We start from the raw sequence: 13,231 nt of genomic DNA, 5'->3' as shown, positions 1-13,231 counted from the left end.
TAATTCAGTAAATTGATCCCAATATAAACAGCTGATGTTACTATATATAGTAGCTGATGTAAATAGTTAAAATAAATATAGAATGAGCTAATAAGTCAGTCATTTCATTGGGGGCAGTGGAGTTTGTCCCTGCAAAGCTTCTCTGCATTGTCTTTTGCAAGTTACATTTTTGGAGCCCATTGGTGGCCTCTAGTGGATGAAAACTAGATGACAACTATAAACTGTTCCTTTCAATCAGTTCATGGTATAAATCAGTCTCAAATTTGTTATCCACCTAGGGTTCGAGACATCAAGGTAATTACTGATCTTTATCAGATTCCCATGCTAACATAATTGTATCACGAATAGTGATGCCATCTCTTCCTGCAATTACATAGTAACACAGTAAGTTAGGTTAAAAAAAAGACATATGTCCATCAAGTTCAACCATAATGCCTATATATAACCTGCCTAACTGCTAGTTGATCAAGAGGAAGGCAAAAACCCCATCTGAAGGTCTATAATTTTTTTTATTGTGCTTTTATGCTCATTAAGTTGGGTTCTCACCTGCCTTGAGGGCTGCTTATATATCCCATCCCGCAGCGACATTGCAACATCTAGTTCATGGCATTTAGCTTGTGTTATTCATCTGTAGAACTAGCCTTTTTATTCTCATTATAGGACTTTTTGGGAGCCATTTGATGAGCTCTAGTAGATGAAAATATCTATCTATCTATCTATCTATCTATCTATCATCTATCTATCTATCTATCTATCTATCTATCATCTATCATCTATCATCTATCATCTATCTATCTATCTATCTATCTATCATCTATCCTCTATCTATCTATCTATCTATCTATCTATCTATCATCTATACTCTATCTATCTATTTATCTATCTATCTATCTATCTATCATCTATCTATCTATCTATCTATCATCTATCTATCTATCTATCTATTTATTTATCTATCTATCATCTATCTATATATCTATCTATCTATCTATCTATCTATCTATCTATCATCTATCTATCTATCTATCTATCTATCTATCTATCTATCATCTATCTATCTATCTATCATCTATCTATCTATCTATCTATCTATCTATCTATCTATCTATCTATCATCTATCTATCTATCATCTATCTATCTATCTATCTATCTATCTATCTATCTATCTATCATCTATCCTCTATCTATCTATCTATCTATCTATCTATCTATCTATCTATCTATCATCTATACTCTATCTATCTATTTATCTATCTATCTATCTATCTATCTATCATCTATCTATCTATCTATCTATCTATCATCTATCTATCTATCTATTTATTTATCTATCTATCATCTATCTATCTATCTATCTATCTATCTATCTATCATCTATCTATCTATCTATCATCTATCTATCTATCTATCTATCTATCTATCTATCTATCTATCTATCTATCTATCTATCTATCTATCTATCATCTATCTATCTATCATCTATCTATCTATCTATCTATCTATCTATCTATCATCTATCTATCTATCTATCTATCTATCTATCTATCTATCATCTATTTATCTATCTATCTATCATCTATCTATCTATCTATCTATCTATCTATTTATGTATCTATCATCTATCCTCTATCTATCTATCTATCTATCTATCTATCTATCTATCTATCTATCTATCTATCTATCTATCTATCATCTATCTATCTATCTATCATCTATCTATCTATCTATCATCTATCTATCTATCTATCTATCTATCTATCTATCTATTTATCTATCTATCTATCTATCTATTTATCTATCTATCTATCTATCTATCTATTTATCTATCTATCTATCTATCTATCTATCCTCTATCTATCTATCTATCTATCCTCTATCTATCTATCTATCTATCTATCTATCTATCTATCTGTCTATTTCTCTAATTTGCCTCAGAGATAAAATGCCTATCCCTTCTCTGGGGTAAAATGCTTCCAAAACTTGCCATCAGCTTTGCTTTGCTCTATAAATAAATACAGAATGCCATTATATAGGGAATGCTGGACCAAACATCATTATTTGGTGAATATTATTGTTTAGTGTTGTCTGTATTAGTGATGGGCGATGTTTCGCCAGGCATTGGCAATTGTCGCGGGCATCAAAAGAATAGCCGCGTGACAAAAGAATAGCCGCGTGACAAAAGAATAGCCGCGGGCGACAATTTTTTTTTGATGCGCAAAATTTTCGCTGTTTCGCTAATCTTTTGAAAGATTCGCTAATTTTTTGGCAAAGCAAAACGGGACAGATTCGCTCATCACTAGTCTCTATGTTCTCTGTGTGCCAGTGTGTTACTGTAAATGTGCCAGGGAACTGTAATAGGCTGAGAACTGATTCTTATTAATAGAGTTAGTGACAGCTCTTTGGTGACCTCTTGTGGATGGAAACTGTGATGACCATTAATAGTTCCTTTCAATCAGTTTATGGTATAAATCAGTCTCGAGTTTGTTATCCACCGAGGTGACTGGGGCATCAAGGTAATTACTGATCTAAACCCCATGTAAACTGAATTCTATCACAAACAGTGTTTATATAAACAAGAAAGCTCTTCAGACTCTCTGCATCACCTTTCTGAATAAGGAAGACATCAGCCACAAACCATTTCCAGCATACAATATCATTTCTAAATTGTGGATTATCCAGTATGTATTTAGTTTCCAATCTGTGCATAAAAGTGTTTGCTTTCATTGTGACTTTCCAACTAAATCAGTCTTAAGTTTGTTATCCACCAAAGTGACACAGATATTAAAGTCAGTTACTGAGCCTTCATCAAACTTAAATGTCTGGAGTTTAAGCAGGTATCTGGTTGCTAGGGTTTAAATTATCCTAGAAACCAGGCAGTAGTTTGAATGAGAAACTGCAATATGAATAGGAGAGTGTTTAAACAGGAATATAAGTAATAGGCAGTAGTTTTTGGCTGCTGGGGTCAGTGACCCCCTTTTTGAAAGCTGGAGAGAGGCAGAAGAAATAGGCAAATAATTCAAAAATGAAATATAAATTAAGTTTAAAAAGTTGCTAAGAATACAGGCAAAATTGATTGGCTCCTGATAAAAATTGGTGCTACAGTGAATGTGATAGGGACCTTAGTCTGAAAGCTCCCCTGGGGCAGGGAATTATGGGAATAATGTATAATCCCTCTGTAAAGTGCTGTGCCAATGTGTAGGGGGTACATAAGTACCAGGAAATAAATACATCTCTATGTAGGATCCTTTTTATTCTCAGCAATTGACTTTCTGGGAGCCCTTTGGTGACCTCTAGTGGATAAAAACGACATGACACCAATACATTGTTTCTTTCAGTTGCTTTATGGTATAAATCAGTCTCAAGTTTGTTACCCACAATGGTGACCCGGACATAAAGGTAATTAACTGATCAAAACCCCACATAAACATAATTGTATCACAAACTGTGTTTAGGGATGCACCGGATTGGGTTCAGGATTCGGGCCAAATCCAGGCATTTTTTAAAGCATTCGACTGCGGCCGAATCTGCGGTCCCGGCCGAACCGAATCTGAGTCCTAATTTTTTTAACCCCTTCCGAGCCTAATCAGCATATGTTAATTAGGATTCAGTTCGGGATTCGTCCGAATCCTTCAGGGTGAGTTTGGGGGTTCGGCCAAACCCAAAAAAGTGGATTCGGTGCATCCCTAGTTTATATATTCAAGAAAGTTTTTTTTAAACTCTCTTCATCACCTTTCCAAATAACATAGATATCATCCACAAATCATTTCCATAATACAATATTATTCCTAAACTGAGGATTAGCCAGTATGTTTCCAATCTGTGCACAATGGTGTTTGTGTTCCCCAGAGCCATATTCACTCCCATTGACTTTCTGGGAGCCCTTTGGTGACCTCTAGTGGATAAAAATGACATGACATTCTGTATCTACAGATAGAAATTGTACCCAAATCTGAAATAATTTCTTTTGAGTACAAAATCCAGACAATTGCAAATGTAATTAATTTCACCATTGACCATAGTAGTGTTTCCCAAGCATTCTCCCTTCCTTATGAGCTATAGAAGTAGATCATTCCTTCCCATCTATAGTACACAATGGTGCATCGCTTCTCCTATACCGCCGAGTTTATTTAAAAAGTCTATTATGTCTTTTATACAGATAAATATGGGCAATGGTTGGAGGGGAGAATCTATTGCAGACACTATAGGTACCAGGTGGGGGATATCTATATCCTATGAGCCTTTGGTAATTAACAAATTATAGGTGCACTGGGATACCTACTAGGTATTAAACATTGTCCATATGGATTATATATGTCATTGAAAAATAAGAAATATTGTTTTATAAAACATCTTGGGAATTGTGGATTAATCTGACAAAAGACTACAAATTGGCTTAAAAAGGAAAGATTAAGAGAAATTCACTGTGGTTGAAATATATGGTTTATAGGTTTCTGAAGATCAGTACAATGGTGACACCTAGTGGCAAGATTGTATATCCTTTTAGAGCAGAGTGCTTTATTGTACTGAATTCAAATGAAATGATCTGATTGGATTATTCCACATTAGCACCGTGATGTCATTTTGGTGCCTTTTTGTATTGTTAAGGGTATTTAATATTTGTTGAAATGCTGTTGTACTAGTGAGAAAATGTTGGGCTTCTGTACAAAGAATATTTCTCCGTTCATTCCCAAAGTCACCGATGTTGCAGATATTGTGCATATTGGCAGCAATATATCTATAGGCAATGTGGTTTGTGCACAATGGGCAAAGTATTTCATTGGATAGGGGTTACCTCAAGGTATTAATACAAGACACTAGGAAATAGGATTAAGTTATATAGTGTGAGCCAATAGGGTTCACAGAGTAAAAATAACACATAATTCAAGACATTAAAGATACATCCTGATACAGTGTTACAATATTGACCTGAGGGCGACACCTATTGGTGAGATTATATACTGCGTTATATAATAATGATTTTTAGTAAAGTTCAGTATTTTATTCCATTCAAATTGAATGAATTGAACCTTAAATGTGAACTAAATAGGAGTTTGTAAGAGCAAGAACTAAAGTCTTGAATTCTACGCAATCTATTTTAGATAAAGCAGACACTTTTCTCTGTAGTATGAACTAAATCTTGCACATATAGAAGAAGCTTTAGGGTGAGCAGGGGGTTGGAAGCTGGAAGAGATTCTGAGGGGAGTGGGGGGAGAAGAGGAGCTTGAGAAAGAATATAGTTAATAAAGTTAATATCAAGGGTCTGAATAGTGTTATTGTGCTGTTGTCTTACTCCAAGGTGGCACTGCTAGGGAATAATCGGTATTCTTAAAGGGATACTGTCATGATTTTTATGATGTACTTTTATTTCTAAATGACACTGTTACACAGCAAATAATTCCCTCTGCCATTTAAACTTCTATTCTTGTACCAACAAATGTATTTGTAGCTGTAATATTGGTGTGTAGGCGCCATCTCAGTGCATTGTGCCTGAGTCTGAGCTTTCAGCCAGCGCTACACATTAGAACTGCTTTCAGCTAACCTATTGTTTCTCCTACTCCCATGTAACTGGAGGAGTCCCAAGCCGGACTTGGATTTCTTACTATTGAGTGCTATTCTGATACCTACTGGGAGCTGCTATCTTGCTCCCTTCCCATTGTTCTACTGATCGGCTGCTGGGGGGTGAGGGGGGGGATATCACTCCAACAGCAGTAAAGTGCAGCAGCCGTAAAGTGTGACTGAAGTTAATCAGAACACAGGTCACATGGCTGTGGCACCCTGGGAAATGTAGAATATGGCTAGCCCCATGGGAAAAACAGATTACAATGCAGGATTCTGCTGGAGAAGCTCTATTAACTGATGGGTTTTGAGAAAAACATATTTTCCTATGACAGTATTGCTTTAACACACAAATCTCCCACACCTGCCCATCATCCAAAGTACCCATTTCAGTAGAATGTATGTAGATACCCCTACTTGTACCTATCTAATGTATCAGCCAGTACGACAGTACTATTCGGGGAGGGAATCCCACAACCTCACAGCTCTCACAGTAACAAACCCTTTCCCAATATTTAGATGGAACCTCCCTTCTTCTAAACGGAGTGGGTGCCCTCGTGCCCGTTGGAAGGCCCTACTGGTAAATAAAACATTAGAGAGGTTATTATATGATCCCTTTATATATTTATACATAGTTATCATATCCCCCCTTAAGCGCCTCTTCTCCAGTGTAAACAGACCCAACTTGGCCAGTCTTTCCCCATAACTGAGACTTCCCATACCCTTTACCAGCTTAGTTGCCCTTCTCTGGACCCTCTCTAACTCAATAATGTCCCGTTTGAGCACTGGAGACCAAAACTGAACAGCATATTCTAGATGGGGCCTTACCAGCGCTCTGTAAAGGGGAAGAATAACCCCCTCCTCCCGTGAATCTATACCCCATTTAATACAGCTCAAAACCTTGTTTGCCCTTGCAGCTGCTGCCTGGCATTGCTTGCTACAGCCAAGTTTATTATCTACAAGGACCTACCCCATCCAACCAATAAGGCTGCTGGGTATATAACGTAGCCAGGGAATAGGTGGAAGGAAAATGAATGGGAGAAGAGTGCTTGCTGTCCCAGGGATTAAGGAGAGCGGCTGCACCCAGGAGGTCCTGGTTTCAAACCCCGGCAGAGCCTTACTAGGGCACATCTGGAGAAAAGGAAAAGACCCAGCAAATTGTTGCTATTAAGTGTCACATTTATTCAGTTTAAGTGCGGGAGCAGAACTGCTACTTTGCACACTATAGATTTACCTTCTTTGTAATTCTGCCTATTAGTAACATTGTAAGTGCCCTACCCCTAATACTCCGGTTATAATAAGTAATGTTACACTAGGTTTGGATGCAGGTTTCTTCCAGCTGTGAATTGGTTAAGACAAAAAGACACAGTGATATGATTATATACAGTGATGAGCGGATCTGTCCTGTTTCACTTTACCAAAAAGTCTGTGAAAACTGCTGAAAATTTTCTGCTGCATTTTAGTTGCATCAAATTTTTGCAGCAGTTGTGCAAAAAATGAACCAATGGCAAAATGCGGCATTTTGCAGCGATTCCACGCCTGGTGCAAAAAAATCACTCATCGCTAATTATATATATTATATATTACTTTTATCACAGTTGCATCCTGCTTACACTGTTGATATATTTGGTTACAAGGTTCTTTAGAGGGGTATTATGGCGACACCTAGTGGTGAGATTAGATATCATGTTTCATAGCAATGTTCCCTATTGTACTGAATTCAAATTACCCATTAGCGCTGTGATGTCATTTGTGGTGCCTTTTTGTAATTTTGGGGTATTTAAAGCTTGAAATACTGTCTCTTTCCTTAAGCAAGATCCTAATGAGAACTAAAATGTTGGGCTTCTGTACAACATATAAAGAATAATTCTACTCCCTAATTATATAGGGGGCGCAAGTCCCAAGGTTAATATTGCACCCAACCTTTATTCTATGTTACAGTACAGACACCCCTACCTGTTTGTATAGCTACATTGGCAGAAATGTGCATTATGTAAAACATTTGTATAAATATGACTGGTACAGACTCTTACCTGTCAGTGCGCCAGTCCCTGCTCTGCTTTGCACATGAACAAGGATGTCGTTTTGGAGCAGAATTTGAAATATTAAGGGGCCTTTTGCTGGTAACCATTGCCCCAGCTGCCTCTGTGTGTTCAGTTTCTGCCCAATGCCCAAGCTATCTATCAATATCTATATATCTATTTATCAATCAATATCTATCTATCTCTATCTATCTATCTATCTATCTATCTATCTATCTATCATCTATCTATCTATCTATCTATCTATCTCTCTCTATCTATCTATCTATCTATCATCTATCATCTATCATCTATCAATATCTATCTATCTATCTATCTATTTATCTATCTATCTATCTATCTATCATCTATCATCTATCAATATCTATCTATCTATCTATCTATCATCTATCTATCTATCTATCTATCTATCTATCTATCATCTATCAATATCTATCTATCTATATATCATCTATCAATATCTATCTATCTATCTATCTATCTATCTATCTATCTATCTATCTATCTATCATCTATCAATATCTATCAATCAATCAATCAATCTGTCTATCTATCTATCTCTATCTATCATCTATAAATATCTATCTATCTATCTATCTATCAATGTCTCTCTATCTATCTATCTATCTCTATCATCTATCAATATCTATCTATCTATCTATCTATCTATCTATCTATCTATCTATCTATCTATCTATCTATCTCTATCTATCATCTATAAATATCTATCTATCTATCTATCTATCAATGTCTATCAATATCTATCTATCTATCTATCTCTATCATCTATCAATATCTATCTATCAATCAATATATATATATCTATCAATCAATCTATCTATCTATCTATTTATCTATCAATATCTATCTATCAATTTATCTCTATGTATCACTATCTATCTCTATCTATCTATCTATCTATCTATCTATCTATCTATCTATCTTTCAATGTCTATCTATCTCTATCTATCTATCTATCTATTATCTATCTATCTATCTATCTATCTATCTATCCATCCATCTATCTATCTATCTATCTCTATCTATCATCTATAAATATCTATCTATCTATCTATCTATCTATCATCTATCAATATCTATCTATCTATCTATCTATCAATATCTATCTATCAATCAATATATATATATATATCTATCAATCAATCTATCTATCAATATCTATCTATCTATCTATCTATCTATCTATCAATCAATCTATCTATCTATCTATTTATCTATCAATATCTATCTATCAATTTATCTCTATGTATCACTATCTATCTCTATCTATCTATCTATCTATTATCTATCTATCTATCTATCATCTATCTTTCAATGTCTATCATCTATCTATCTATCTATCTATCTATCTATCTATCTATCTATCTATCTATCTATCTATCATTGATTTACTGTTTTATTGCACCACCTTGTGGTTTCTTAAGGTATAGGTTGTGATTGCTTAAAAAATGTCCTTTTCAGCCTACCATACTTTACCATGTGACCATGGGTAATACAGGAAAAGGTTCAGTATAGCTGCCATCTTAGCAGCATTAACAGTGCAATAGCAATCCTGCATGAACCCTGCCCCATCCAGCCCTGTGGAAGCATCGTTGGTAGGTATTATCCATCCCTGACCCCTAGGTTATTAATACAAACAGATATCTTCCCTGTATGTACCTTCATTTGGCTTTATAACTGTTTATGTGCAGGTACCTCATGGCGCACCTGTTCTTGCCCAGGCACCTAGGCCCCCTACTCAGATGGCTCTTTTCCTTCATATATGTTTGTTCATTATATGAACCATAATGTTTGTTTACTGTACTTTACTACTACTTTACTGCACTAATTTAATACAAATACATTTAAAATTTTTTACAGGCACTGCCACACATATCGATGCTCTTACATGTGTTCAGGTTGGTGACAGGCGGGTCAAAAATGTAACTCACACCCGACCCTAATCCATTGTCTTCTACCCAAATACAGTCAGACCCACACACTGTAATTCTTTTTACTACCCTGAAATGGGCCACATGGGGGCAGGTACAAGTATATATAAGCGCAATGGTGGGTTGGACAGAGGAAGATAGAGGAGGCAGAAGTGCATGCTGCATTGTGGGCAGGGAGGCTCATGGGAAAAGTGTGGCCCACCCATCACCCACAAATAAAGTGATTGGCCAGGCCAAACCTCTGACTCCAACCCACAGGTTTTGTCCTGCTTGCTAATCACTAGTTCAAGTGTCATCAGTTAAATCTTCAATAATCTAAGTCACAAATATGTGTTAAAGCCCATATTTTACATGGACTACAATTCCCAAGATGCCTAGTGAGTTGGGTGTAAAAATATTTCTTGTTTGTCAGTCACATATATATTATTTTCATCAATAAATTACCACTTGCACAATAGCACTTCCATGTTTACTTCCATGTTGATTCCAAGGACTACATTTCCCATCAGACTCTACCCAAACACCCTACACAGCAAAAGAAATGGAAAAAGTCTGTTCTCAATGAGACCATTTGGATTTTAGGAGTTCAAGCACCAGATCCTGTAGCTTCTCTTTGTAACAATAAGTCTCTAAAGTCTCTCCCTTCCTTGGGGTGAACTGCCTCCAGAACTTGCCCCTGTGTTTCTCATACTGAGTGCCTGTTTTCAGATGTTATTCTCCTTCATTCTTTCCTTTTTCTTTCTTTTCTTCCCTTTCTGGTCTATAATTTCTTATTTCGCTTTGTATTCATTAAGTCGGGTTCTCATCTGCCTTGTGGGTTACACAGTCCATCCCGCAGGGGCCACATCTAGTTCATGGCATTTAGCTGCTACAATTCATCTGCAGATACTTTCCTTTTTACTGTCATAAATGGACTTTTGGGTTGCCCTCTAGTGGATAAAAACGAAATTACAACTATAAATTGATTCTAATCAGTTTATGGTATGAATCAAGTTTGTTATCCACCGAGGTGACCAGGACTTCAACGTAATTTACTGATCTTTCATCAAACTCCCATATAATAGTGTTTCAATATTCAAGAAAGCTTTTCAGACTCTCTGCTCTCAAGAAAGACATCATTCACAAACCATATCCAGAATTCACTACTATAACTAAACTGTGGATTATCCAGTTTGTATTTAGTTTCCAATCTGTGCATAAAGGTGTTTGCGTACGGAGGAGCCATATTTGTTCCCATACTGATCCCCTTTACCAGCAGAGAGAAATAATACCCAAATGTGAGGATGAAAACCAGGTAATCACAAACAAGATTAATTTCATCATCGTTTTCCAGACTTTCTCTCTCACACTTTATCCCTTCCTTATTATGTATGTAAGTATATCATTCATTGCAGTTTGGTAATTGTGAGTAAAAATAACCGTCTATTCTGAATTCTTACAACATTGTAGTTGTCTAAAATACATGATTATATAGGATAAGTTGTACTGATATGGGGATTTTATGGTAAAGTGCATGAAATATGGAAGAATTCTCTCCCTTGCATTATACACATTCACTGTACATTCATACTCCTCTCTCATGGTGAGGGTGTTTGCTTTATGGTAGCTGTGAATTGTCCTTCAGAGTCTAAACTCTTGGGTAGTGTTGGACTGGGGTGTAAGGGGCCCACTGGGGCTGCCTCCTAGGGGCGCCACCTGGTGGATACAAATGTAATTGCAACACGGTGTATCAAAGAGCAGTGTATCAATACAGTGTATCCATCATTACATCATTACTAAAAGGAAACGGTATCAAATCCAGCCACATACATAGTCCATAAAGCATAGATTAGCAAATGTCCAATTTTTTAAAAAACCTGTAAAAGATAAAAACATACAAATACCTCATAGTATCTAAAAAAGAATTAATTTATCTATAAATCAGTCTCAGATCATATTCCTTATTATTGTCCTCCTTCAAACCCTTCCCACTCCTTAGTATGTGACAGGTGATGAAACTTCGACTGCTTCTCCCTCCCTTGGGTTAAACTGCCCCCAAGTCCTGCCCCCAAGTCCTGCCCCAGTAATACCAAGTGCCTGTTACTCTCCTTCATCCTTTCCTTTTTTTCTTTTCTTCCCTTTCTGGTTTATCATTTCTTATTGTACTTTTTGTTCATTAAATCAGATTCCCTCCTGCCTTGAGGGCTGCTTATATATCCCATCCCGCAGGGACATTCCAACATTTAGTTCATGACATTCAGCGGGGATACAGTATCAAGTAGAATTAAGTCTAAACCAACTGGACTTTTTTTCAATTTCTTTAGTACTTGAACCAAAGAAGCAACTTGAATGAGTGATAAAATGTTTTCCAAAAAATAATTGACATGTAGACACTATGGGCCTGATTCACTAAAGTGTGATAAAAATTATCGCACGTTTTTTTTGCGGTAATTTGCGCGCGATTCACCATAGTATTATCGCGTGTGATAAATCGCCATTTTCGCATGGGTTATTTCTCGCGCTAGTTTTACCGCATGCGTTAATTTCTGCGCTGAAATGAATACGATCGCATGATTCACTATAACTTTTGCGCCCTAAATATCGCATTCGGCTATGCGAAAATTAACACCTACTACAGGCAGGCGAAAAATTATACAAAAGTACAGTAAATTATTTTTTGCAATAAAATATGGACTTACAGTGTTATTTATTCAAGTCTGTGTTTCCCCTAGAGTGACGCAGCTGCCAGTTTGCAGGGAAATGGTCATTTTTAATACAGTCATTTTCTGCAAGTATTGGCGTGTATGGCTAACATGGCGTGCGTTCATTCGCGCGACTATTTCTATTTGGCTACAAGTGATGAAATGTTTCGCCAGGCATGGATTCGCAGCGAATTTTATGACGTGCGCTGAATTTTTTCGCGGCGGATTTTTTCATGCGTTTCGCAAAACAATCCGCCAATGGCAAAACGCATGAAAAAATTGGCCACGCAAAAATTCACCGCACATCCAAAAATTGATAAAAAATAATAGTCACAGGCAACAATTTTTTTGCCCGCACAACATTTTTGCCATTTCGTGGATCTTTCGAAAGATTTGCTAATTTTTCACTAAAGAAACCAGAACACATTTGCTCATCACTAGTGGCTACTATTTATAAGCAGCTACCATTTATATGCTACCATTTATATGTGGCTAATATTTATATACACCATTTATATGCGGCTAATATTTATATACACCATTTATATGTGGCTAATATTTATATACACCATTTATATGCGGCGACAATTTTTATTCACTATTTCTAAGCTACCGTTCATATGCGGCGACTATTCGCGTGCGTAATTTAGCGCATGTACCGGCAAATACCGCATTGAAATAGTCTTTGCGAGTTAAATAACGCATGCAATATCGCGCGTAAAAAAGCACAAGTATGCTTATAGTGAATCGTGTGAAAAATCGCAAAAATTAAGACGCGATAAAATTTTTAGCGCACGCTATAAATAGCGCATGTTTTATTGCCCTTTAGTGAATCAGGCCCTATGCTTTTTATCCGAATAAATGGTCTTTTTGTGAGCCCTTTGGGGACCTCTAGTGCCTGACGAAGTGGCCTTAGAGCTCTGAAAGCTTGCAATGTATTTTTATTATTAGCCAATATAGGTATCATTTCTACAATACTCTTGTGTTTGTGTGTTTTTT

The sequence above is a fragment of the Xenopus tropicalis genome, chromosome 3 (assembly GCF_000004195.4).
Source record: "Xenopus tropicalis strain Nigerian chromosome 3, UCB_Xtro_10.0, whole genome shotgun sequence".
In the NCBI taxonomy this organism is placed as follows: domain Eukaryota; kingdom Metazoa; phylum Chordata; class Amphibia; order Anura; family Pipidae; genus Xenopus; species Xenopus tropicalis.
The sequence above is the reverse complement of the archived record's forward strand: the minus strand, read 5'-3'. Positions refer to the sequence as shown.